This window comes from Phoxinus phoxinus (assembly GCF_949152265.1).
Source record: "Phoxinus phoxinus genome assembly, chromosome: 12".
Classification (NCBI taxonomy): Eukaryota; Metazoa; Chordata; class Actinopteri; order Cypriniformes; family Leuciscidae; genus Phoxinus; species Phoxinus phoxinus.
Window position 1 is genome coordinate 31,581,819 of NC_136887.1, and position 26,407 is coordinate 31,608,225.

General features: G+C 38.0%; 1 long non-coding RNA gene across 1 annotated transcript in view; it reads right to left on the reverse strand.

The window, feature by feature from the left end:
• Positions 1–10,196: 10,196 nt before the first annotated feature.
• LOC307007741 overlaps positions 10,197–26,407 on the reverse strand; it is a 51,186-nt gene continuing 34,975 nt past the window's right edge. The window contains exons 5-8 of the long non-coding RNA XR_013799667.1: positions 21,845–21,898; positions 14,935–15,113; positions 12,897–12,978; positions 10,197–11,085 (exon numbers count right to left, since the gene is read on the reverse strand). This is a non-coding gene — a long non-coding RNA (uncharacterized lncRNA). The remainder of the gene's footprint in view (positions 11,086–12,896; positions 12,979–14,934; positions 15,114–21,844; positions 21,899–26,407) is intronic.

The window sequence follows — 26,407 nt, forward strand, 5'->3', positions numbered from 1 at the left end:
AATTAACTGCCAAAATGTTTGTTACATTCAGCCACACAGCGGCTCGTTTTCTATTCCCAAACAACCAGCTAGCATATGGCACAGAATGTTACACACTCCTAATAGCCCATGAGAGCTGCCACTTCCTAATAAACCTGCGGCTGCAACAGCGCTGAAAGCACAAAACCTGTTAGTGTAACTCACCTAAATGTGAACGCATGAGATCGGGAAAGTATTCTCAATGGACAATAGCAAACTGTCAAGCAGGGAAAAAAGCAGGTATTTCCAAGACGAAAATATTTTTCCAGCTGGTCTAAGATGGCCATTGGCTGGTCCAAGCTAATAGATCATGTTAGACTTGCAACAATCAAGCTACAACTGCCAGTTCAGGTGTTCAAACTGGTTTTTGGGCACACGTTGGCTGGCCAACCAGCTAATGGCTGAGATATGACTGGTAACCAAGGTCAAAAACACAACTACTTGGTAGCCAGGTTATTGCCCTTCTAGCATGGCATGCTTGTATGCATAATTGTGACTTACTGATTTCCAGTTAACATCCCCAGTAATGAGATGAACTGGTATCGGTGGACTGATGGACCTTAACTCATCAAGTTGGGTGGTGATGTCAAATGTGTGTTGTTGTTGTTGCAGTAGCTAATTCGGCCTACAATAGCACAAAACCAACACAAGGGTTACATTTCAATTTGCACACTATCCATCTTAAACAGTTTGCAATTACAATTAGTGCATATATACAATACAATATGCTGAAAAACGTACAAGTACAATATGCTGAAAATAGAGCCAAATATATGGACACTATGGATTTTCGAAGTGCATCCCTAACGTTAGCATAACCAAGAAAGAAACGTTTTTGAAACATAAAAAGTAAAAAAAATAGACGTTTTGAATTTTCAGAGAACATTCACAAATAACGTTTAAATGTTTACAAAACTGAATAAATAAACCATCTTAAACAGTGTGCAATTGCAATTAGTGCATCTCAAATCACAATAGCATGCCAAACATGCTTATGATGTATTTTCAAAGTGTGCATATGTGCAAGATAAGAAATTTGTGAAGATTCTCTTTTAATTTATCAATTGATGAATACAAGGCTAAAGCTAAAAAAAAATGTAACCAAAATGTTATGAATTTTAAGGTAATTAATATACAGCTGGATGCTATGATCTGTGGTATCATAATTCAGTTATATGGAGCGGGAGTACAATGCCGCTCAAACGTTGGGGGTTGGTAAGATTTTAAAACGTTTTTGGCTGCATTTATTTGATGAAAATACAGTAACTTTAATATTCTGAAATATTATTACAATTTGAAATAATTCTTGTCCATATAAATATATTTAAAATTTTAATTTATTCCTCTGATGGCAAAGATGAGTTTTCAGTGTCACATTATCCTTCAGAAATCATTCTAATATGATGCTTATTATTATCATTATCAATTTTGAAAAAAGTTGTGCTGCTTAATATTTGTGTGGATATTTACATAGCCAATATTAACTTGATCCTCATGAACCAAACAAACCTTAGCTCTCCCTCTCCCCGTTGCTCAGCCTGTTTTGTTGTATTTTTACGAGACGTCCTCATCCGGATGAAGGATACAGTGGCCAGCACCGGGTCAAATGGTTTTACCATTTTTTCCTGTCACACAGGTTAGTGTCTGGGCCGGCGCGGGGGAGGGGGTTCTTTACAGGTTCGGCGGCTCTTTGATATGACGCAGAATCAGTGGAGCGAGTAAAGCGTTTCCACCTCATGGTTTCGCCTGGGCACTCCTGGTACCTCCAGCTGAGCCATATGGCCCCGGGACTCTCCTCATCTCTCAGATTTCTGCTCATGTGAGGGGAGGAGAGACATGTCTTACACACATCACTGCTTTTATACACTCCATGAACACATGAGCTCCCAGATCTACTCGGATCCATTCTACAACCACTGACATGACTATTGATGCTACATTTTTTTACACAAAAGCTTTTCACTTTCACAGCTTTACAAATAATCTTGCAAAAAGTATGTTTGTTTACGATCAATTGCTTTTTGAGAATGTTTTTGTAAACAAGCACATGCTGCTATTTGCACACAATCAATTGTAAAAACCATAAAAGTACAAAAAAACAGCATTCGCACTGATATTTTTAGCACCAATAGTCATTCCTTTGAGGATTATTTTGATTCACTAAATTTCACCATTTTCTGAAAAGAAAGGCTTGTACAACAGTTGATATGTGGAGACTAAGATCAACCAATTAACATTCCAATCAACCAATCAGATTTGAGGGATAGTTTTTTTAGTGACTGTTAAGTTTACAACAAGGGTTAGTGGCTTCTCTACCATTCTTATTCATCTATCATTTTCCTCTTTCCTCATTAATTATGAGTTGAGTTAGGTTTAGGGATAGGTATAGGGTTAGGATTATGTTTTTGGACAGGAATGTTGTTCCAGGATCAACAATAGATGTTGATCCACATGTCTTACTTAGCAAAATCACAGTGACATTCGAGATGGTTGCTAACAGCTTGACATTAACACCCACCAACCAGCCCAATACAGGTGGATTTGGTCAATATTTTAATTGTAGTTTTTCCCTTTTTCAAAAGGCATCTGAAATAGTGAACTAAGTGCAATGTAGTGTTGTCAAAAATATATATTTTTTTATGCATATCAATACTGATTATCTGAAACACTCCCAGTAATCATTATCTGCAGAATAGATAGACGATACCAGCTGTGCTTTCTCACTCTCTCATCTCTCTCAAACCCGCCTCTCCTCACTCACTTGTTTCTTCTGCTCCAGATGAATATTGTTGGTGTTACAGGGTTTGGATATTTGGCGTGAATGCACATAATTGTACTCATTCCTGCAGATTTTGTGCTCACACACACACAGTGCACGCATATAACCGCCTCTCAGTACTAAATTGAGTTATTTTTCTCTGGATATTGCGCTTAAAGAGTCAAATGCACACAAAATAATGTCAAAAATGTGCAGGTAATTTAAAGATTTCTCGTCGCTGACAAGAATTAAATTGTGTTTTGATTTTCTCATTACCCTAATCACAAAAATACTTATCAATAAGCTTTTGACATATCGTCTACACCCAACGCACATGGCACCCTTTAGCGTCAATATGAGACGCAGATAGATATGGGCCAGAAGGCGCCTCCTAGCGGTCTAACCCTAACCCTACCCCAGACCTAAACCCAATCATAACCGAACAAAGCTCTGTGCGTGTCATATTGACGCTAAAGGGCCATGTGCATTGGATGTAGACAAAATGTCAAAAGTGTCAATATATGACGCCCTAGGATGAGAATGCGTTCGGTAGTCAGTTATGGTTTAAGTGAACGTAAACAGTTGAGAAAGAAAACGCATGGATCAGTGTGTCAGGTCTTAAAGCCTAATATACATGCTGCCAAATTATGCGATAATATTAAAAAATATCTTTCTGTCAGGACCACTATCGTTAAATACGATTGACAATTAGCATACAGTTAGGATTGGGTGTATGGTTCTGGAGAGAACTCCCTGCGCATTCATGCAGTCTAGCACAGATAACAACAGGAGGACAGCAATAACCCGTCTTTGGGTAAACCGAACAGAACCAACATGAATGTATGCAGATATCATTCATTCAAGATTTTAAAGAACAACATAATTCGAGAATTTATTCAGATTCAAGGGGAATCAGAATGCCAAATCCTGACTGGATGAGAGGAGGAGCTGGGGAGGGAGGAGGGTAATTCGCTCCTGAGAAACGCGATAGCTGCTGATAATCCTGAAGGAGCTTCCTATAGGTAGCCTAGATGTGGATCAGCTGACAGTCAGCTGATGCGAGCTTGACTACGTGACTTGCCAGAACTAACGCTACGCTTGATAAATGGCAGTTTTCCCCATGATATCGATGTCAAAATTGTGGCCAGTGAAAATACTGAGTGGCTAGTAACTTTGGAAAAACCACTAGCCACAGTTGCCCTGGTTGCTAATGTCGTTTTAGCACATTTATATGCAGTTTAAACACATTACGATGTTCTTGCTAAAGTGTTCTAAATGGATGCTAAAGTAATTTTAACATGTTACTATGCAGGCAAAATGTTAAGAAAAATGAATTTTAAGGAAAAGAGAACAGGGTGCAAAATGGGCCGAATGCATGAGCATTTAGTCCACGTGAGTCTCCTGCATGCGCACCTGGGCTCAATGTGCTTGAAGCCGGTGCGCTTTCCGCTAGGCTACGGCTCAGACTAACACTTTAACGTAAATTAACACCTTCCAGTCTTAGATCTCAAGCCAGCGCTGTGTGCACTGACAATATTTTGCGCTGATAAAGGGTTACAGCTGTGTTGTGGAATAGCTGTCCCTACCTAATCGCATCAGTCTTCCCTAATGTATAGCTTTCTCGTCGACTATAACCTTCAGCGCGTATGAAATCCCGCTGTTTCTGCAGTGGAGGGTTTGGCCAGAGCTGCCAGCACTCGGTGACAGCATATGTAGGCATGACAGATGACAGTGCAGGAGGAAGTGACTCGGGAGAGGAAAATGATCAGGAGGGAGATGCACAAGCGCGTACACACACACACACACAGCCGCCATCCTCCTCAAAGGCATCTTCCCATCTATTTGACACAGTAATTACAGCACATGCTGATTCCAATGATGGATGAAGTCCCAGTCTGGGATGCACTCTTTCTTCATTTTTCTCTGTCTCCCTCACTCTCGTTCGCACTCACACACTCAACTGTTTATGTGTTGAAGCCCACCCTAATGAGGGCTAAATATGCACACTTTTTCAAACACATGCAAAATCCATTGTGTCAAATAAGTAGAATGTACAAAAACTCAGTATTCATGAGACACACAATTCCTGGATGATGTATTGCATCTGTAGAGATTCTGCAACCAGTGTGCAACCAGTGGATCATAAGACAATGAACCCTTGTAGAAAATAAAGAGTCCTATAATGAAAATAATAGACTTTAAAAGGAGTATACTTCAGTGCAAACTGAATGCAATGTTTCCGGACACTTATTTGCATGTCAATTGCAATTAAATTAATAGTTTTAATATACATTGAATGCAACTTTGGTCCACTAAACCTTTATATGTAATTTCATACTTTGAAATGGTTAAAGAGTATTGCTGAATATACTATAAAGCAATGTCATTTAATATAATTTCTATTGAAACTTCAGTATCATATATTTAAATATACTTGTAATTACACATTTGTAATGATGAAATTGAAATTCAGTACATTTAAATATATGAAATATAAATGTAATATAAAAAAAACACACTACAGTTAAAATGATAGTCAGTTACTTACTCATCATTTGTTAACAAACAAGTATTCTTTACTTCATTGTTTCTGCCTTAAATTATTACTAATTAAATTAATACATTTTTAGCTAACTGTGATTTGTATATGTACATTTCTGAAATAACTTAGTTACCTCGGATAACAGATCACTCTACATTGTAATGTGGACTCTGTAAAGCTGCTTTGAAACGATGTGCAGTGTGAAAAGCGCTATACAAATACATGTGAACTGAATTCAATTTGCTTTAACATGTTAGTGAACACATCAAAATATGATATAATTAAAACATTCTGATTTAAAATGTATCACTGTAAAAAAGTTTTTACATAGTTACTATTTCAGTTTTTTTTACTTCAAAATTTTAATGTGTTATACTTGCAATTTCTTTGTAACCGTTTGTAAAATTTACTGGCAATTTCTGAACATTGTTTCTAAACTAATTTCTTTTTCAGTGTACTTTAAATATGTACTTTACAATCTGACATTTTAAAAAAAATGTGTTAAGAAACGCAGCGATAAAAGTGTACTCTCTTTAAATACACTTAGTTTGCCTTTTATTTATCAAATACTGTTTCTTTTATTTTAAATATACTTTTTAAATATTTAAAGTGCACATTCAATACAATTAAGCACACTTCTTTATCACAAGGTGAAATTCGAGAACTGTGAAAAAACATCATTGTTGAAGTTCTTAACAAATTTAGTACATGCCATGAGGTAATGTATAGGAGGCAATCCCATCATGCACTGCGGTTCTACTCATATCTTTTACTTCCAGGCAAAGGTGACAAATGACTAGCGGGTTGCCTTTCAGTCAAGCTAGACACACACACGCACGCACATGGCAGATCGCTCTCGGCAGGGTGAGTAAGTGAACGGTGTTTGCCTGTTCAGCGGTAGCAGATGTTGGCTAGAGTTTAATAGAGATGTTAATGCCGAAGCGAAGACGGAGCTCATTCAGTTTGGCTGCTCTCCCTTCGTCTCGCCTGCTCTTTTCTCTTTCATTAGCACGAGTGTGAACACCTGGTGCGAGCCCCGGGACACCAGCAGAGCTGACGGACCAACATGCCTCTCTGCAACCCTTCTCGCCACACACACACACACACGAGCACGCAGCAGTGATGTTACGGCCATGTTGGGAGTGATGGGAAGGGGATGGAGAGGGTGATCATAGCCTGAGGCTCTGAGAAAGAGAAAGAGAGCGAGAGACTGGGGAATTGAAGCATCTTTGGCTCATATCCTCATCCTCCTCAGTGTTGTCCCCTCATGTTCCCTTAGTAATAGAACCAGCGACCCCTGACACATCATAGTCAGGGCAGTATATATGTGTGTGTGTGTGTGTGTGTGTGTGACAGAGACACTGTCAGCTGAATGTCTGACCTTTAACTCTGCCTTTATATGAAGAGATGGAGTCACATTTGCTGCCACATGCACCAGCCTAGTTGAATGAAAAGCATAATTAACATTAGTAGTGTTGGCTAAAGCAAGAATCTTTATTATTACTGCTTACTTTAGAGCATTGCTTAGACATTTGAATGAATCCCTAATTCATAAATATTACACATCAAATATTTGCAGTTCAGGCATGAATGATTGGACTTGTTAAAACCTGTGATATTACTTTTCAAATAAACAATTGTTGTTATGCGAACTATAAAACAGGTGGAACAAAAATTCACATACGCATTCAAAATATTGGGGTCTGTAAGGTTTTTTGAAAAAAGTCTCGTAGGCTACGTTCACATTGCAAGCCTTAATACTCAATTCAGATTCCAGTGTGAACAGATCATCCTGAACTGACCCGCATGCGCAGGCTATATTGAAAACTGAGACGGGAATGCAAAACAAGAGAGCGGTTTTTAAACATTTATGATACAAGACTTCATGTTTTGCTTGTACAGTATATAGAGCTGTCACTGTAATACTGATGAGTACTGACACATCACTGTCCTTCACTGACTACCTTTCACAACTGCCTTGATAACTTTGTGTATGTCAAATCTGTGAAGTGACTCCCATGAGCGCAGAACTGTGACGGATGTCGATCTAGAGTGATGTAAAAGTCACACGAAATCCGATATGACTGTTCAGACTGTGGTTGCACTGCAAAAGATCTGACCTGTGTCTGATTAAGGATGTATGTGGAAGTGGCACAATTCAGAATGAAATAGATCAGATACAATGTGGTTTGTGCCGTTCACACTGTCATGAGAAAAACAGACCAGAGCCACATTCCCCTGCAGTCTGAACATAGCCTTATGCTCACCATGGCTGCATTTATTTTATTAAAATACAGTAAAAAGAGCAATATTGATCATTATTGTTACATTTTAAAATAACTGTTTTCTATTTTAATATAAAAATGTAATTTATTCATCTGATGGCAAAGTTGAACTTTCAGCATCATTACACTCTAAAAAAATGCTGGGTTGTTTTAACCCAATTTTGGGTAAAATATGAAAAAACCCAAACGTTGGATCAAAAATGCAATTTAAAAATTTGACCCAAAATTGGGTTAAAACAACCCTGCATTTTTTAGAGTGTACTCCAGTCTTCAGTGTCACCTGATCCTTCTGAAATTATTCTATTATTATTATTATCATTGTTGAAACAGTTGTGCTGCTTAATATTTTTTTTTGTGGAAATCATGATACTTTTTTGTAGGATTCTTTGATGAATAGGAAGCTAATAAGAACAGCATTTCTGTCATGACAACTCTCTGCTATGATCTGCTGTACGCTGCTGCTGCAGAGCAAGTGTAGAGGCTTGCTACTGCTACATTCACACACATTGCTGTGAGCATGTAAGACACGCTGCTGCTGCTACTGCACATGTAACATACATGAAAAACAGATTTATACAGGTGGAGCTGGGGAAGGGGGAGGGTTTCTGAAAGCGCACTGCAGACTGCTAACAGCAACACTACCGGTATTCGTTTGAATGTTGAGCCACAGCTCATTGGCCTCTGATGCAACAGCAACCAATCAGCTGCGCTATGTAGATGATGCGATCGCTAGAAAATTAGTTAAAGACCTATCAGCCTGCGTCAACTTGGTATTTATTTGAAATAGAAATCTTTTGTAAAATGATAAATATTTGTACTGTCACTTCAATTTAATGTGTCCTTCTTAAATAAAAGTACCAATGTCGTCTTCTTTTTAAATCTTACTAACCCAACGTTTGAACAGTAGTGTAATCTGACAAGTATATCAGAGACTTGGTGGGTTTTCGACCTCCCATAACACCCCATTACAAATCTAGCAAGGACACAACAGTGCACTGAAACCAGAGAACTGCAACATAATAACAACACACCAGGTTTGTGTTGGATATTTTTGAAATATTTTTTTTTAAATACAATTCCTTCAGAAAATGTAAATAAGTAGGGTGAATACATGTAAAGTGGGACCTTTTCTGAATTGTCATTGACTTTGCCATTTGGATTCCATTTGAAAAACATTGGCAATGTCCCATACTTTTTTATAAGTTTAGAATATTTGTTTTGCTCAGTGGTGGAACATACAGAAAATAATACATGTTTAAGTGTCTTACTTAACCTGTATTCACCCCGGGCAAAATCTCTTGCAGACCTTAAAAAAACAGATTTTTTAAAAGAACTTAATACACAAACCTGCATGTCAGTCTGTGTGCATGAAGAGCCTTATTCGGTTGTGCTTAGTAAGTTTAATTTAATTTTACATTCAAGGTATTAAGCAGATGCTCTTGTCCACGAAGCATCGCATATATGCCCTCAATGCCCTATGTCTGCAGACTGCAAATCAAACCTGTCAAAAGACAAAAAGCAAAAGTGAGTATTACAAAGCAAACTCACAGACACTGTCTGTGAAATATAGTACAGAAAGTATAGTAAAGAGTACGAGTGACTCAAAAATATACTCCAAAGTCTTTTTGACTTTAATGGCATGTACAAAAGAGGAAGTGGCTGAGAAAGGTAGCGTTTCCAGAGAGGATGTGAGCACGTTTGTTGGCCTTGAGCGCTTTTTAGCTCTGCGTTGTGCCCGTGAGCTTTGGGCAACTTCACTCCACCTACACCAACTTCCCGTCCCACTGGCACCGTCCCCTGGCACAGCGGAGAGTGAGAGCAGCCAATCGGAGAGGAGAACGTCCCTGATTGACGTCAGAGCAGCCGGGACTTCCTGTGTGTGTTGAGAGAAGTGTGCTCTCTTCCTCTGTGGCGAAGCAGATTAATGACAGAATAGAATGAAAGTGTCCGAGTGTGTCTAAATTTACACCGCCTGCACTCTGGAAATAGTTGCACGTATTTGAAAAATGAATAATATATATTGTTCACTGTTTTCAGCAATGGCTCATTTTCTTTCCCCCTACTGGAAGTAACATTAGGAGTTGTTTTGTTATAATGCCACTATTCTGTAAATTAAAAAAAAGATAACAAATATGATTATTAATATAATATTATAAGTATTATTAATATGATTAGTACATAAGTTAAATAATAATAATTACTGTATTATTTATTTCATTATATATATATATATATATATAAATATATAATTATATTATTAAAATACATTATTTTATTATTAGCTAAAAATGTATTTACAACTTAAAAAAATTATAACAATATTTATTATAAATTGTTACATATTCAGCATTCAACGTAATATAGTCATGCAAAATAGTTAAAATGATTGTAAAATAATGCTTCTGATATATTCATACGCATGGACCAGAAAACAATGAACATGACATTTCCATGAAACTAGAACTACTATGTAGGAAAATGTTTTCCAAATCTTTTTGTATCCATTATTTTATTTGAAAAACCAATCAAAGTCCACTTTTGGGTGCATACTATCATATCAATATATCCTAAAAAAAACTTTTTGTCTATTATATGTCGAGCCCAGGATCTCAGAAATGGGCCACTTGATGCATTGGACAGGACTGCATTATTCATCTCACTGCAACTAGATTTATCCTTGTCGCACGAGCAGACATGGTTTCTCCAGCGGTCGAGATAGCAGTGTATTTCTGTCAGACAGGTTATATTTACTCTGGTCCAGAGAGAGAAGCTCCACCAGAGGAAATGACAGAGCGTGAAATGCTTTTCTGTGATTAGTAAAGACACGGGATATGGCTCTCAGCACATCCTTTAGCGTGAGAGAGTTGGCGCTGTTGCCAAGCAGACGCCACTTCCTAAATGATCCTACAGTAGTGTTTAGTGCGGAGAGAAAGATTTACACCGTTTCCTGCTGCATTTGCGGACTCCAATGATCGTTCATGGCTCATGACAATCATCTTACTGCTGTGAAGTTCTCATGATTAGATCATCTCAATGTCAAATGAAAAAGGCTGAAAACTCAATTCGAAGGAGTGTTTGAGGAGTTGGCAGGCTTTGTGTCTGCAGCGTGGGACTGAACTTTACACGCTCTGTCAATCACTTTAAAATCTTGCAGATGCTTTGCAGGTAGTGTATGCTCTCGTTGGCCTGTCTGTATGAAACTACTTAAAATAACCTCACCGACCCAACGCCTAACTGCCTTTCAACTTTGTTTTTTCAATCATCTAGTTGTTTTATGTTAACATTTAATAGGCAAATGACTCTGTACAGATACCAGACTCGCATAAACAATGGCCGTATTTCCATGCTGTCCCATTCTATGGGAGAAATGAAGACGTCACTGCTCAGATCTTGGCTCGAGTTGCCGGTCATCTGGTCGTTCTAACAGAGGCCGTCTCAAAGACACCTTGAAGAAGAGGAGACTCTGTCGACAGCGGCCCAGTCTAGTAGAGAGAGCAGATCGATAAATCAATAAGTGTTTATATGTGTTTTATGAGGGTGGATGGGTGAATGTCTTTAAATGTCTGACAGTTGACAAGTCAATTAAACATATTGAAGACGACCAACAACAACAACAACAATAAATAATAACCATCATCATTATTATTATAAGCTATTTTTTTAAAATAAATTATAACTTGCATATTTAGCATGCAACATAACATAGTCATGCAAAATAGTTAAAATAAAGGTACATATATGAATTGACCAAATTAGTAAATATATAAACATGAAATGTCCATGAAACTATTATCCATTATAACGATGAAAATTTATTTGACCACAAAATGCCACAATTCACCAATCATAATAATAATATTAATAAGAGCAATAGCAACAACAATAATTTACATAAATCAAATGTAATAAAAAGAATAACATTTATTTAAAAATGTAAACATTACTATTATATAAATAAACTATTTTTTATTATTTGTTATTTTATTACATTTTGAAAAAATCATATAACTGCTATTAATACTTAATATTAATTTAGTAACATAACTATTTTATAAATATTATTAATAATAATATAATTGACCAATATGAGGTCACTTTGTCTGCATAAACTCTTTCTTTCATTATAGTGACCTAAATTATTTCCAAAAATCATTATTGTCAATAATAATATATATTGTTTATTTATTTTTACAGTAAGTTTTGATATAGGCATCCCCCCGCCCTGACGTTCAGTGTTTGTTTATAGTTTTCAGGGCATAAATCTGTACACACTGATATTCATCAGACGAGCGGAAGGCATTACCCTTGTCCACAGTCCAGTCATTCATCGCCCGTCATGATCCCATTGTGTGAGCGGGACGCAGCGGCCCTCTTTGATGTGAGAAGTTATTTAGCAGCCAAGTGGATGCAAACAAATCGCTCATACAGGAATTGTCCAGGAAGCCCCTCCGACATCAAACAGCACAGCACCAAACAATAGTCTGGGACAGTCCATTCTGCACAGTTTTCTGCTGCTGTAGACGGATAAGTACGCGTTGCACGCAATAACCTCGGAAGATATTAGTCATTCGGCCGGTCACACAGTGAAGCAGAGACAATGTCTCGGTGTTATTTCAGATGGAGATATTTCAGAGACTTATGGAAGTCTGATTTCCTCATCTCTCGCTGTGAATCACGGGCACTCTCCTGTCTCAGAACTATTTCCAAGTCTCCAGTATTAGTTCAAACAATTAACCCTTTATCGTGTTGAATTATAGCTATAATTATAATACATTTTACAAACCATTCAGGATTATTACTACTACAGATTCCATGGCAAATAAATTGTGACATACTTGAAAACTATAGAAACCCTTATTATATATATTTTTTTTTAGGATTCATTGATGAATAAAAGATAAAAAGGGACTCCTTCTTTATGTGCACAGATGTGACGTACAGTAATGACGAAAAGACATGCTCGAATATCCCGCGGAAATCCACCAGTACCACTGGAATTAAAAACATTATTACAAGCTTACCGTTTTGAATCGAGCTACGGCAAGCAGATAGTTGAATACTGGCTGGTTATGTACTAGCTCAAAAATGTATTTTGGAAATTTTTGAACCCCAAAAAGTTACGGACTGCAGCTTTAACTAAAGTAGTTAACTAATGAAACCTTATAGTAAAGTGTTACCGAATTGTGTTTAGTCACTTTTGATCAATTTAACAATGTATACATTCTGAATAAAATTATTCATGTCTTTCAAAAACACAAACATACTGACCGGTATATGTAAAAATGTAAATCACCAATGTGTGTGTCTAACGTGTCCCTCTACGCCTGGCTGTGCTTGTTCTTCTGTTCTCCGAATGTTCTCCAGGGACGAGGGCCCTGCAGTGAGACACAGATCCAGCTAGGTTACAAAGTGAGAAATAATCATTCATTAACCTCTGGCCCGCTGGGTCTGGAGATCGACCCGCTCCGAAGACAAACCCCATTGTTCCCCGTCCTGCTGCAGCTGGGTCAAGCCAATTGACTACACTCATAATGATCTTAAAGGGATTAAGTGGGCAAACACGCCCGAGAGTTCTTTTTTCAATTACACCACGAGTCATTTACATGAAGTGAAGCAGAGAGCCAATAACCCAGACCTGAAACACAGCGGCCCTCTGGGAATAACGGCCCCGAGCTGTCCTGCCTTCAACACGGGCTGGATTTAAGTGTGTGTATGTGTGTGTGTAATACAGAGAGGAGAAAGCTTGTCTTTGACATGTTGTCTTGTAACTCATTCCCCAGGGAAAGTGCTTTCATTCACACGGGGCGACAAAGAAGTTAATCAATCTGGCAATTTAGTGCAGCTGCAGCATGAAAAAGTGAGTTTATTTATTTATATGTTTAGTCCATTAAATAATTATTTCCTCCTTTGTCCTCTGAGATGTTTCATTTATGCACCATATTGAAACAGTGATCATAATGTGGCAAAGAGATAAACAGATTGCAATTATACACGCCAGAAATTTCTGAAGAAAACATTTGTGTTTGCCCATGCATCATACAACACTAGGGTGGTTGTCAGGGTGTTGCTATGGGATTTCTAAGGTGGCTGCCAGGGTGTTTGTTATACAACTGCTAGGGTGGTTGCCAGGGTATTGATATGCAATTGGAAAGGCGGTTGAAAGGGTGTAGCTATGGGAATTTCTAAAGTGGTTGCCAGGGTGTTGCTATGGAATTTCTAGAGTGGCTGCCAGGGTGTTGCTTTGCAAATGCTAGGGTGGTTGCCAGGGTGTTGCTATGGAATTTCTAGGGTTGTTGCCAGGTTGTTGCCAAGGAATTTCTAGGGTAGCTGCTATGGAATTTCTAGGGTTGTTGGCAGGTTGTTGCTATGGAATTTCTAGGGTCGCTGCTAGGTTGTTGCTTTGCAACTGCTAGGGTGATTGTCAGAGTGTTGCTATGGGATTTTTAGGGTGGCTGCCAGGGTGTTGCCTTGCAACTGCTAGGGTGATTGCCAGACTGTTGCTATGGAATTTCTGAGGTGGCTGCCAGGGTGTTGCTAGGGAATTTCTAGGGTTGATGCCAGGTTGTTGCTACGTGATTTCTAGGGGGGCTGCCAGGGTGTTGCACTGCAACTGCTAGGGTGGTTGCCAGGGTGTTGCTATGGGATTTTTTAGCGTGGCTGTCAGGGTGTTGCCTTGCAACTGCTAGGGTGATTGTCAGAGCGTTTCTATGTAATTTCTAGTGTCGCTGCTAGGTTGTTGCTTTGCAACTACTTGGGTGATTGTCAGGGTGTTGCTACGGGATTTCTAGGGGGGCTGCCAGGGTGTTGCGTTGCAATTGCTAGGATGGTTGCCAGGGGGTTGCCTTGCAACTGCTAGGGTTATTGTCAGGGTGTTTCTATGGAATTACTAGAGTGATTGCCAGGATGTTGGCATGCAACTGCTAGAGTGGTTGCCAGGGCGCCGCTATGCAAATGCTAAGGAGATCTGATTTTTTTTGTTTTTTTGATTGTCTGGTTTAAAATGGCTCGGGTTTCTCCTTTACTGGGATGGGGTACACACCGAACTTTAATGCTTAGTGTTGAAATCGTTAAAGCAAATGACAGTAACAGTTATATAGTGATGCTCACCTTAGCAAGAACCACAATTAACACATGACTGTCCTTTCCTCTCTGACAAAACAAAAACACAATTTTGCTTGGTCTTTTGAATTTCAGATATCAGCAGAATTTCTTATTAGTGCACTGGAAGATGTGTAGATCTACGCCAGGACTCCCAGAGACAGACCGGAGCGACTGATGACTGACTGGTGATGAGGGGATGAGAATAATGTGATAATAATGACCCTCCTCACCTCACTGCGCTGATGTAAGCACTGCTGTCACCTGTGTCCATCAGAAGAGGTCAAAGGTTGGGAGATAATGATGTTACATTTTGATAACAGAGAGGAGGCGAGACAGGGATCGATGACCATGCGTCTCTGTCACCTTGAGCTGGCCGGAGGACGCCAACTCTCAGCCGACACACACACATCTGCAGAGAAACAACACATTCAACTCATATTATTCATCAACATATGAGAAGCATATGCATAGTGTACTGTTGCTATATCAGCTATATCTAAGAAGTATAAATGGCAGATTGTCCATCTGTTAGTTGTTACTGTATTTACACTAATGTTCAAAACCTGTTTTTTAAGTAATTACTTTTGTTCAGCAAGGATGCATTAAATTGATCAAAAGTGACATTTATAATCTTACAATAGATTTGTTAAAAACTTTCTATTCATTAATGAATTCTGAAAAAAAAAATTCAGAAAAATATTAAGCGGCAAAGGTGTTTTCAACATTAATTATAATAATAATACATGTTTCTTGAGAAGCAAATCATCATATTACAATGATTTCTGAATGATCATGTGACACTGGAGACTGGAGTAATGATGCTGAAAATTCTGCTTTGATCACTGGAATAAATTGCATTTACATGTATTTTAAGTTGTCATAATATTTCACAATATTAGTTTTTAATTAATCAAATGTATCAAATGTACAAAAATATATATATAAGGAAAAAAAGGTATTGTAAACAAGTTAAAAATACTCTACAGTTACATTATGTCACAGATGTTGTCTTTAGGTCCTTCAGACTGTTATTTGAGAGCTTGTGCTGAGTGGAGAGAGTTCCCACCGTTCAGCTGAAAGTAACAAGACTTTGATCCCTAGATCTAAAATCCCAGAGAGTTGCAGATTCCTTGTCAATTACGCTCATCTTCGGAATGCTCACTATGCGGCCCTTCCTTCGGGAGCACTACACTTTCCAGCAGTAGCCGGTTTCAGACCGGACCAGCTTTACTGCAAGGCCTTGTGCAAAACTTTCATTTGCAACATGATTTATATTTGTACAGATTTCTGTTGCTCAAATTTCCTGTTATTTTTACTTGCACATTGCTTGGATCATTACACTGATATCTAATAATAATAATAAATAATAATTGTATTTCCATAAATAGAATTGTATTAAAATAGTATTACATTTAAATAAAATTGTAAATAGTTACTAATATATATATATATATATATAGTAACTATTTACAATTTAAAATCCCAGTAACTTATATATATTATATATTACACTATATATATGTGTATAATTTTTTTTCTTTTTTTAATTATTATTTTTAAATGATTTATTCAGTTAAAAACATTATGCAAATTTTATAAATTAAAATTATCGTTAAAGTTAAAGCCATTGAAGCATTTTTTTTAACATTATATGATATTAATTGATTTTTACTATTATATATAACGCAAAAGCATTGTCATGTATTTTTTCCTCCCATCACATATTTTCTTTCATGTCCCTTCATGGGTTCTATAGTTACATAACTGAAATAAATTATATTATATTATTAAAAGAGTTGGACAGAAATAAGCAGTTATAGAATAATCAACAGATGATGATGATGATAATAATAATAATACAAATTTTGATATGTTAATACTAATAATACTTTATGAAACTAAAATGCATTTGCTGGGAGGTTTTAATTAAACCAGATTTGAAAGGCCTGATTTCTATTTCCTGTTGTAGACAGTAATTTGTCATTCGTTATGTGAACATAGAGCATAACATTTTTTTAATAAAAAAATAATAACAAAGAACAAATGTCCAGTAACCATTACTCATGTAATGCAACTGAGACAAATGGGCTCCAGCGAGAGTTCTAGAAGACAAAGTTACTCTAGATCAGCAACACAGTTTGATCTCATCCTCTGCAGAGCGGCAAGATGGAACGCAAACCTTAAACACAAAGCAGCAGGACACCCAAAGATGGAGAGAGTGAGGAAGAGTGAGAGAGAGAGAGAGAGAGAGAGAGAGAGAGAGAGAGAGAGAGAGAGAGAGAGAGAGAGAGAGAGAGAGAGAGAAAAATGCCAGTTTCAGTTGCTCAGGGAACTTAAAACCACAGATGACAGCGAGTGTCGTCTTAAACGTCAAGATGGATTGGCTCCTATGACAGCGCCGGGCATGGTTAAATGTTTGTCTCACTTGATACAAATGAGCATTTCAACAACTAGTGCAACTGAGACTGTATTAACTGTTGACGACGGCTCATAAATAAGAGAAAGCTAATGATTTACTCTATTAATATACATGTCTTCGCTGTAAAGGATCAAATTTGTACAAACGATTTGTTTTTCAAATAAATGCTGTTCTTAGAATTTTTCCATTCATAAAATAATCTTGAAAAAAAGTATTACAGTTTCCACTAAAATATTAAGCAGCACATCTGATTGATAATAAAATAAATATTAAATATTTCTTGAGTACCAAATCAGCATGATCCTCATTTTACTGTATTTTAATTTATTTTTGAAGCCTTGAATTAGCATACGAGACTGTTTTAAAATGTAATAATTATATACAATTATTTTCAATAAATACACACCTATATATTTCTGGGTTATTTCACCCAAAAATTAAATAAATTATTCTGTCATCAATTACTCAACCTCATGTCGTTCCAAACCCCTAAGATCGTAAAACAATTGAGTCCAAACCACCACTTTGACGTTTCAAAAAGTTTATAAAGAGATGGTAAAACTAATATATATGAATTGAGTTATTTAGTTAAAATTTTCTGAAGAGACACAATCACTTTATAGGATAAACAGATTGAATTTAGTCTTTTATTCATGTTTAAACATTGATAAGTGAATATAAACAGAAGCTCAACTGAACCTGATTGCCGTGCGAAAATAAAAAACCTCATTGGTTCTTGCTGATGCTCAAATATACTGCGTAACATGAGAATGAACCACATTGGTTCTTGAGAAGCTCAAACGTGCTGCGTAACATAAGAATGAACGTCATTGGTTCTTGCTGTAGCTCAAACGTGCTGCGTAACAAGAATGAACCTCATTGGTTCTAAAAACAAAACATAAAAGCCCAATCAACTAAAAGCTTGTCTAAATAAAAGTGTCTTCAGATGTTTTTAAAAGAATCAACAGATTCGACCACACGCAGTTCCAGAGTTTGGGGGCAACTGCCTGAAAGGACAGGTCCCCCCGAGTTTTAAAGCGGCTTTTGGGGACCATTGGTTCTTGCTGAAGCTCAAACGTGCTGCGTAACGAGAGAATGAATCTCATTGGTTCTTGCTGAAGCTCAAACGTGCTGCGTAACGAGAGAATGAATCTCATTGGTTCTTGAGAAGCTCAAACGTGCTGCGTAACGAGAGAATGAACCTCATTGGTTCTTGCAGAAGACGTGCTGCGTAACACGAGAATGAATCTCATTGGTTCTCGCACGTCAAGCGAACATGCTTGAGCTTCAGTTTACGATATCTGATGTGAATAAAAGCCAAAATTAAATCTGGTCATCATATAAAGCGATCAAATATTACCAACGCATTCTCATCCTTGGGCGTCATATACTAACACTTTTGACATTTCGTCTACATCCAACGCACATGGCACCCTTTAGCGTCAATATGACACGCACAGAGCTTTGTTCGGTTATGGTTGGGTTTAGGTCTGGGGTAGGGTTAGGGTTAGACCGCTAGGAGGCGCCTTCTGGCCCATATCTATCTGCGTCTCATATTGACGCTAAAGGGTGCCATGTGCGTTGGATGTAGACGATATGTCAAAAGCCTTGGGATGAGATCGGGCTGATATTACATATGTTTGATATCAACTATTGGATAATCATTTCCAATAATTAAGTTATTAAATCTCATGAATATTAAAGCATTTAATAAAATTACTTGTTGATCGAAAATAAGCATCCTTTAAAACTGGATTTCAGCCTGTGTTTAAGAATGCGTCCCTCTTTATCAAAGCCCAGTTGCCAGCGCTGGGATCCTCTCGTTTGTGAGACAGCCGGCGATAGGATGAAAGCAGGTAGCGCCCCGTGCGGCCGACCACATATGGTCCACATTAGAGCTGGGACGTCCTGCTGAACTCCACCCCCGCACCCCTGAGTGGCTCAGCCCGCTGACAGACAGGTTCTGGTTCCACATATGCTGAAATCCAGAAAGCGTTACATGGCCTCTTTGATACTGGCTGATTTATTGGGCCTTGGCACCAGTTGTGAATGTCTTCAGCGACGGAGAGGCTCGTCTGTGTAAGGGGATAGTGTCTATCAGATGGCAGGCCGACAGCACAACAAATGCCGCACCATTTCCACATATTATTCAGGCTTACGGAGGCTATGCGTTTCACCCGCCCCCTTCTGCGGCCCGCGCACCAACACTGAACATATGTTACCAGACCCCCATAACCACTATTTAATTGCTTTCGGTAAGAGATGGACCCGCTTATACTCTTGTACAATGAGCAGTCCCTTGGCTGAGCTTTTCTCTCTTTTACGTTTTCATCACCATTCTTTCATTTTCATTTTTCAAGCTATGTCAGCTATTGGAGCTGGTTGTAAGGCTGTTTTAATATACGGGCTGAAAGGGACTGTTCTTAAACGTTTAATTCAAAGGAATTGTCAGATGTTTCCAATCACAGTTTAATTGTGTGATTGTTCATCCTCTCTTTCTCCGAAGCACGACCGGCTCGGTTCCAGGTATTCTCCAGAGAGAAGATCTAAAATCTTCTGTTTTTGGTTATTAATATAGACTCGTACCCGGAATTGCACTGCACACTCATGGTGCATAAAATCGAATCAATATTGACCATATTAATAAATGTTCCTGATCTTATTGTGCATGATTTATCAACTTTATTCTAAAGAAAATAAAGTTTTTCGAAGTCTTTCATCAAAATGTAATATCTTTCTCATTCTCAGAAACAACTTTTCCTTTCTGCTGACATAACCAAGGCTGCATGTTTAGAGGAAATATATAACTATACTATCATAGCCTAACAACTTTCATGATTTCCCCTCCCAACTTCGTCCAATCAGAAATTGAATCCTGATCTACTTTATTTCCTGCTGAATACTTAGTTTCACTCAAAAAAGCCATATAAATGTCTTAATCTTGGCATAACAGACACAAAGTTCTTCAACAGAAGGAAGCTGTGTCCTGCACACAGGTCTTAAACGCAACTGATAATGTTGATAATGTTATGCCTTCACTGAGATTAAGGCTGGAGTTTTTGTCACAGGAGCCGTGAGACGCAACAGAGAGGAACTGTCTCCAATGTGAACCAGGGAGCCAGCAGAGGTCAAGGGTCAAGGGTCAAAGCCGTGTCACAGCAGTTATGTTAATAATGACGTGTCTTCATGGATTCACTCTGCTGCTGAAAGACATGATGATGACCCTCTTTTCTTACCCTTCTTCACTATCTGAATATAAATGAACAGCTTACTTCTCTTGCTCAAATGCATGCTAATTTCTCTATTAATAAATACAGCTTTTAACAATACAGACTGCTAGTTTGTAAGTCTATGACTACACATCTTCAAAATGTGAAAGTACACAATGCCAAGCTACAGATACAATGTAGAAAAGAAGAGAACAAGATTTTTAAATAAGTAAATAAATCCAATAAATGTTGGTGTAAGTGTTTAATTCTGGCAAAAATAAAGACTTGACTTGACTTGACGCCCCGAAGAAGATATCACGGGTTCATCAAGTTCGTTGAAAGGATCCATTCTCGATCACACAAGCTAACGCGTCTTTTCGAAGTGACTAGCAGCCATGTCACCTGACCTGAATACTGCGCGCTGATTCGCTAAAACTGACTTATCGGGTTGTGTTCACAAACAACAAGGGTGCTTGTCATGAACATGAAACTCGTGATGCCTTGACAATAAACAATACCGGCTTTTGTGACAAAACGTGTTTAGGGTTCAGAACGTGCTATATGTGGAGAATAACGCACAGCAGTCCGTTTTTTTAAACGTGGCGTTTATCGGTGTTTGCACATGAACTCTTCATTTGGTGATTCAATTTACGCTTAATGTTTACAGGTTCCCACATCCATCTTCCCTAGGACTTTAACATTGTTGCATTCACATCATGTAGATCAACCTTATGCGTAGATCATTTGCATTAAGACTGTCATGTCAGAGTCCAGCAGTGGTGGGAAAGAGGCTTTCAGACAAATGTTTACATTGCAGATGAAGGTCGTATCGGGTTCATGTTCTGCACTTCATAATTATACCATGCTCTAATCCCAGAGCTCTGTGACAGAATGCTATAAGCACGTCTCCAACCAAACTCTTCTCAAATTTAAAACCAAAACAGCACGCTAATTCAATTAGCTAATAGAGGATAACACCCAACTAAACGGGGATTGATTGGAATATACGCACATGTTCTCAAAGGCTAATTACCTATAGGGTTACTCCAGCCGCCATCAAAGCGATCGCATAACTCCACGGCTGAATCCGTGCTTAGCTTCCCAGCATCAGCCTATTAGCTGGGAATAACTAGTGGCACCTGCTCATCACACAGCCTTCTAGAGTTTACAGCTGACTCATGACCCTCTCAACAAGGTACAGCACGCAAACAAGCTATTTAGCCACGTCAGGGGATGTTATAATGCGATTTCTGTTGCATCCATGAATAAGCGAGCACCAGTGATGTCCATTCTAAGTGGATACGTTCTGCATTAGAAGTCCAGAGCAAATCCTGACAGCCGATTCTCTGACAAACACTCATAATTGGCAGTGGAGATGTGCCAAAGAGCCGTCTGATTTATGAGTCATTGTCATCTAATAACCATTGAATCATCCATGTGACAACTCGCAGTTTGGCAACACGTCAAGCATTTGTCATAGACTTTCTCTTGATCCTGACTAAACAAACTCACATGGGAAGACGTCTCTGTGGTGGGCCTTCTTGAGCAGGTACACCCATCGAATGCCTGAAAGATAAGAGGGAAATAGAAAAGATCATGAAGACTCTGGTGTGATAGAAATAGTGCAATAGTTTGATGGGTTTCTTTGCATTAATAATCAGAAATCGTGACGAATAGTCATTCATTCTGCAAATATTTAGCACAATAAAAAATGTTGCATTCCCTGAATTGTAAAGCAAACTTTAAAAAAAGAGTCTTAGTTTTATAAGGTTTAATGACACTTTAATATGGATGGGTCAGTATGGTCCACTAAGTCGATTAGTAAGTGTTTTTGAGGGTGTTATTTTAGTATTATTTATACTGTATACTATTATAGTATATAATATTTTCAATTTTAATTTTACTTTACGTTTTAGTCATTTTGTTTTGTGCTTTTGTCATTTTTATTAGTTTTATATCAATTCCAGTTTTAGTTTAAATCTTTAATAGTTTTAGTTTAACCACAAATTAATATGAAGTTAGAACAGTCCCATTCAGTTATTAATACCAAGCCTCACATAGTATTAAATATACTGTAACAGCTACTGTAACACACACTCCACATATTAACATTGTATCATTGTAGTTTTGAGTTGTGAAAATCTATTCGAGTATATTAGACAAAATGTGCCATTTACAATTCTTTTACAAATCCTAATCAACAGAAAACAATACAATTGTTGTTATTTTTTTTCAGTTGTTGTTACCTGTTTCTGTTCATAATTTAGGGATACTGAATAAAAGTGGGGCGTCCTGTAAAAGGAACAGTCGCCTGCCTTTCACAGCCTCGATGTTAATCGCAAAAATTAAATATGGTGTCTACCTTGACTTAAATCCATTCACCAAGTATAAAATCAAAATCCGGTTATCTAATACAGATCATGTTCAGCATGCTGCTGTATCCGAGCTGACCCACAGACATTGCTTTGGGATAGCGGGTTCAGGCATGCTAAAGCTGGCTAAGTCTAGCCTAGCAGTAGCTAATCTAGCAGATAATGCAAAGTAGAGTGGATCTGCAAATACATTGTGTGATGTGCACTGGCAGCATGTTTGTTTACACATGGGCCGAGATAATTAGCCAGAAGTAATGACCGAGCTACGATGACAGCCGCGGAAACTCAATGCCGCTGCACTTCGTGCTCCTCCGCCCGGTCTGAGCAACTGCAGGGGTGGAGGTGTCACATCTATTTTTGCCCACCGGCTGCCGGAGCGCTTCTGGCGCCAGCCCTAGGGAGCTGCAGTGCAAGAGCTGACATGGCCAGTGTGGTTATTTGCCCCCTTGCACCCTCCCACAACCCCTTACCCTCCTGGGAGCCGGACAAAACACTACACTAAGAACACTGTCGGGGCAGGTCAAGAGCCGGGCCTTTGCAGCAACTGACATGAGAAATGCATGTACGCGTTTACGCCACAGAACCTGTCCATGGCGCCTCTAGAGAATTACTTTTCCCATGAATCAAGGTGTAATTTGGCCCTCCAAACTATAGTCCCACTGTGCAGAGATTTGTGCACTTGTTTTAGGATCACAAGTGAGATTTGCAACGTGCGGCAGAGGAAACACATTATGTGCATACCGGAGTCCAGGACCAGATCTTCTATCAGAATATACAAGAGCGGTATGAAGTTCATGACACTTTACTGTGGCTTTAGGAGACATACAGAGATCTTCTCTTTGGTATCAAAAGCACAATTATTAATAATTCATAGTTCTGGCTCAGAGATTGTGGTCTATCTAGTTCTCTGTCTTTTGTAAACACCTACAAACTTATGTATCTGTTGTAGAGGCAGACCTTTCGGTTTAATATCATTTAATATGAACTAGGTTGAACCGAAATCCTCAGTTTCATCAAACACAAATAATTAGGTCATTATTAAAAACAGATTAAGCTATATTTAAAAAAGTAGCACACACACACACACACACTTTTGAAAAAAAGTCAATTATTTAATCAAAAACACAGTTAAAACAGGTGTACTGCGAAAATATTATTACAATTTAAACTAACTTTTCTATTTGAATCTATTTTAAAATGTAATTTATTCCTGTGGTGCAAAGCTGAATTTTCAACATCATTGCTCCAGTCTTCTGTGTCACATGATCCTTCAGAAATCATTATAATATGCGGATTTGCTGCTCAATAAACATTTCTATAATGTTGAAAAAAGTGTTTGCTGCTTCATATTTTTGCGGAAACCTCATATCATCTTAAAAATGGCATATGGCAACTCCCTGGCAACAATATTCAACAGAAAATGTAAACATCTAGTTTATTCTTGCTTGTGCGCTCTAAAATGGTGAAACAGTGTGATTCTGATACTTGATCCACATCTTACACACACCGTAAGGCATCTGTCAACGACACCAAACCGTATAACACACACGAAGCATGTTCTAGCTGAGAAAACGTAAATGAAATTATTGACAGAACATTTCAACTGATCAATTATCAGTAATGAATCTCTCTGTAATCATTAGTAGCTTGCAAACCTAAACCACTAGTGTTCAGCTGCGCTGCAGTTCCTGGAGGAGGTGGCAGGGTGACACCCCGGCTCTTTTCAAAGGCAGACGCTAACATTTGAAAGGGGGGGAGGAGGCCATTGCTGACCTCCAAATGCTGCTCATTCCTTGCCGGTCTTGTGCGTGAAACATTTCTGTTGACACCCAGCAATGTGGCGTTGATGAGTTAATCTAGCAGCTGAGTGTGTCCTTTACCTAAGAGCCGAAGCCTCCCTCTATAAACTCTTCTCAGAGATCTATGAAACATACCTTTGCATTTGATTCATAATTTCACCCATTTCACCTCGAGTTGATCTGAAAGTCCCCTCGCAGCCGTCTAACTGTGGCAGAGGATAAATGCTGGGAAGGGGGGGTCGGGTGACTATAAAAGGTTGGCCATGCTGTCTCAGCTAAGTGGGACAATCCAGATACGTTACACAAACACATCAAAAAGACCCTCAAGATGAATGGGCCAAAGCATTGTCACTGTCTTGATGGATGGAGATCCTGAATATAATGACGGCTCGCGCGGCGTATCAAGAGTCCGCAGCTGTTTGTTCGACTGGTATAAGGCAGAATTAGTGTTAGCTATTACTTTAGTATTTCTGGACCCCAACCTGGGCTAGCATTAACTCGAGACACTATAAATAGGCCTAGTGTGTGTTCTGCATATATGAATGTGAAATCTATCCCGGCGAGCGATCGTGTATTGTTTGACTCGCGGCGTTACAGAATTAGAGCTCCCAAAATAAGCCATGTCAATATCCTAACTGACTTTTCCAACGTTTATATTATTTACATTAGTTATACATACACACATAAACATGTCAAATGCTTTTCCACCCATAAATGATCTATCTATCTATCTATCTATCTATCTATCTATCTATCTATCTATCTATCTATCTATCTATCTATCTATCTATCTATCTATCTATCTATCTATCTATCTATCTATCTATCTATCTATCTGGTTTGTAAACATTCAAAGTTAAGGCAAGACACTAATAGCGGAAAAAAGAATACAAATCACCTCACCTCATACTTCCTCAGTTGATTAATCACAGAATATTGAGACAATTGTTTTGTGAAATGTTGTTTTCATTAAATAATGCCTCACAATCTACTTAAATGTAAACTAATTTGCATAAATTTCCAGCACAGAAATCTGAATATTTATTTTTCTACAAAATACTATAAGAGTTAAAGATTTTTACAAAGGGGATTTTGGATATCCATTTTTATATATGTATCCATACATCAGAAAATACTGCCAGCAGACCAAACAAAATTATATATATATATATATTACAGAGGGATTTTTCATATATAATTCAACTGATTATTTTATATATATATATATAAAATAATCAGTTGAATTATATATGAAAAATCCCTCTGTAGTCTCTCTGACAATGGTAAACATTGTAATAAAATAAACACTTGTATGTATATATTGGATGGGTTTTTTTCAGTCTAGAGAAAGCAAAATGGGCCAAAATCTCAAAATGAACCATGCAGTGCATACAAGCAAAACCATTGTTGGTTTGTTTTTTATGTCTTGCCATAAAGGCCTTTTACACTTTTTTTTTAGAAACTTTCAAACAAGGCTTTATTAAGCCAACATTCAAGGTTTTCAAGTTTAACAAACAAATTAGTCTATTTAAATTTCAATTAATTCCAATTCTATATCATTACAATCAAATCTGAATTGCAATTCATCATCATGTTTGCTACCCCAATTTAAACTCAGAAACCTAATTGGAATTTTAAATGCATTCCCAATTCGATTCGGGATGGCGCACAAACCTGGCACCGGCACACATGCATTTTTTCCAAAACAAGCACAAGAGTAGCTGACTGATCATGACAACTTTGGGATATTTGCATAACATTGTGACATGTGAACGAGACTCAACACCAGAGGACTGTAAAAGACTAGACTCTGGTTTATGGTTATTTTCAGAGGATTTCCATAAAGCTCTTCAAATGAATGGGAGAATGCCAGTCATGTCATTGTGATCTTGTTAAAACAGTTA